The sequence below is a fragment of the Sinocyclocheilus rhinocerous genome, unplaced genomic scaffold (assembly GCF_001515625.1).
Source record: "Sinocyclocheilus rhinocerous isolate Xijiao unplaced genomic scaffold, SAMN03320098_v1.1 scaffold1661, whole genome shotgun sequence".
Lineage (NCBI taxonomy): Eukaryota > Metazoa > Chordata > Actinopteri > Cypriniformes > Cyprinidae > Sinocyclocheilus > Sinocyclocheilus rhinocerous.
This window is the reverse complement of record NW_015664996.1, coordinates 133,328-136,461: the sequence shown is the minus strand read 5'-3', so window position 1 is coordinate 136,461 and position 3,134 is coordinate 133,328. Positions and strand designations below refer to the sequence as shown.

Sequence of the window (3,134 nt, the reverse complement as noted above, 5' to 3'; positions counted from 1 at the left end):
CTATCATTTTTATCATTTTCCGAATTCGGCATCACTTTCAATCGTTACACTGAAGTCATCTGTTCCGTTTGGAGACGTGAGAGACGTCACAGGAGACGCGAGCTATCGTGCTATCATATGGGGGCTCCCATTTCTACATGTACCACAAGTTATTTTCAGCAAAATGTGCTATCCGAGTGGCCCAATGGAACCAGTGTCCTTACTGGGGGGCTTTGGACACTGAACTTCACAATAGGGTATTTTTAGGCTGCCGCAACATCACATGCGCGGTATGCCGATCCATCACTCACTCCACCACAACGTGCCCCTTTGTCAACCCATCCATTCCTCCCAGCCCCGAACCATCTCAGCCCAAATCCACCAGCTACGTGCCGCACTTCCCAAACAACCCCTCCCTCCCGCCTTCCACTAACCGCCGCCCCCCATCCTTCTCCAGCAGACAGCTCTACACCAGCTTCAGTGCCGGCAGATGCTCAAGACAACGCTGCCGATTCATGCATATTTGCAATTTTTGTGGCGGTGCTCACGCCCGCTTGATTTGCCCTGTCAAGAAAGCTGCAAATAAAAATGCTAAACAATACTTATCGACTCCCGTAAATGTCTCTCGTTTATCTTCTGAATTGATTCATCACCCTGACTCTAATAAAAATGCTAAACAATACTTATCGACTCCTGTAAATGTCTCCCGTTTATCTTCTGAACTGATTTATCACCCTGACTCTGATTTCTCTAACTATCTACTGTCGGGCCTCTCACATGGTTTTCATCCCGGTGTCGAAATTCTCCCCTCCCAAAGCCTCATCTGCCCCAATCTTCAGTCCGCTCTCACCGAACCCGAAACGGTCGATCTTCTAATTAAGAAAGAAACCGACGAAAATTTTATGATCGGCCACTCCCCCCCCCTTTAACATTTTCTGTGTTAGTCCCATAGGCATAGCTACCAGAAAATTCTCTGGTAAAAAACGCCTTATAATCGATCTCTCTTCCCCGCATAATTCCCCGCTCCCGAGCATTAACTGCCTCATCCCGCTTGAAGAGGTAAAAAATGCCTTATAATCGACCTCTCTTCCCCGCATAATTCCCCGCTCCCGAGCATTAACTGCCTCATCCCGCTTGAAGAATTTTCTCTTCATTCCCATGACATCGACCAAGCCATTACCATGATCAAAGACGCAGGTCGCGGCGCTTGGATGGCCAAAGTTGACATCACCTCTGCCTTTAAGGTGATGGCCATCCACCCAGATTTTTGGCACCTATTCGGCATCTGCAAGCAAAAAATTTTTCTTTTCGTCCGCCTCACATTCGGCTGCAGAAGCAGCCCAAAAATTTTCGACATGTTATCAGAAGCAATTTGCTGGATCCTCTCCAACAATTACGCCGTACCCTACTTAATCCACCTCTTAGACGACTTCTTAATTATATCACCCCCCGACTCCATCCCAGCAGCGCACCTTTCGACAACGCAAAAGGTTTTCGCAGAGCTCGGGATCCCCCTCGCCCAAGACAAAACTTCAGGCCCAAGCACTTCCATCGAATTTTTGGGAATCAGCCTAGATTCACAAAAATTCCAAGCTTCTCTACCCAAGGAAAAAATAGACAGAACGATTCTGGTGGCTTCCACTCTTTTAGCCAACCCAAACTGCTCCAAACGCGAGCTGCTATCCATGCTCAGTCATCTAAATTAATATAAGGGCCGCCCCTTCATCTCTCACCTCCTCTCTCTTGCGTCCTCCGTTCACGAGCTAGATGATCAAATATCTATAACCAATTCATGCCGAGACGAGCTCAGTCTGTGGATTTCCTTCCTTAAACAATGGAACGGCTTATCTTTCTTTTACAGTGATTTGGTTTCTTCTCCCGTTGACATCCAATTATTTACCGACGCCGTCCCCTCCGTCGGTTTCGTGGATTTTACCAAAACCGCTGGTTCGCTTCTACGTGGCCTTCCCAGCTGTTAGATTTACCTCAGCCGCTAATATCCTCAGCACTTTTCGAGCTATACCCTATAGTCGTGGCAGCCTTTTTGTGGGGAAAAGAGTGGTCCACCACCAGCATCGTTATTCACTGCGACAACGAGGCTACCGTGCACTGCATTAATAAAGGCCGTTCTCATTCACCCGCCTTAATGCCTTTGCTAAAACGTCTAATTTGGATCTCGGCTTGCGACCAGTTCATCATAACCGCAAAACACATTCCCGGGTCCAAAAACCAAATAGCTGACTCTCTCTCTCGTTTTGCCTTTCAGAAATTCAGGCTGTTGGCACCAGAGGCGGAACCACTCCCAACCCCAGTACCTCCCTATTCAGAGCTGATATTCCATTGAATCATCCTCTGAGACCTCTTCTCGAGGCTTCCCTTGATTCTATTTTTCAAGCCGTTTCCCCCAGAACCTTGCAATCCCATTTAACAGCATGGAAATAACAGTCAAAGCTTTCCATTCCGCCTACAACCTGCCGTTCCCCGATTTTTCCCTACTCTCTATCACTTCATTTATATCACACCTCAACATTAACCCTCTGGGGTCCGAGGGTGTTTTGGGCCCTGGAGAAGTTTTGACATGTCCTGACATTTGTGCTTTTTTCAGCTGCTAATAAACATTTTAATGGCTAAGTTTAGTAGCACCATAATCAGCACAAACTGGGCTACAATAATATGTGGGCAGCATGCATGTATGTGATTGTGTTTTTGAGAAAACAACGTTTATGCGTGCTTAGTGAAAAACTAAAATTTTAAAGTCACTGAAATAAGGCCATAAAACACATACAGAACATTTGTTCACAAGACTATTGAGAACTGATCTTGAAGTCTAGAGTTTTTGCTTCAGAATGATGTGAAAATCATCTTGTTTACTCACTCACAGAAAACAATATATTGATGTAAATTTTCTAAGACACATTTTGTGTAGAAAAGGAATATGCGAGGGGGCGTGAATGGTCATGGATAATGCTGTGATTCACACCTGAGAAGACAAAGGCCCGCATAATGAGCTGCATAATGAGCCTTTCAGTAAGGTGTGTGACTGAGAGGGAATTGCTACAAGAAAGAATGAGGAAAAAGAAATGTATCTATTTTTTGTTTGTAGTTTATTTAGAATATATATAACGATCACATAAAATAACTCGAGATTAACTTGC

The 3,134-nt window shown here is 45.2% G+C and overlaps 1 pseudogene; it reads left to right on the top strand.

The window, feature by feature from the left end:
* LOC107730680 (uncharacterized) overlaps positions 1–2,382 on the top strand; it is a 5,922-nt pseudogene extending 3,540 nt beyond the window's left edge.
* Positions 2,383–3,134: the final 752 nt, after the last annotated feature.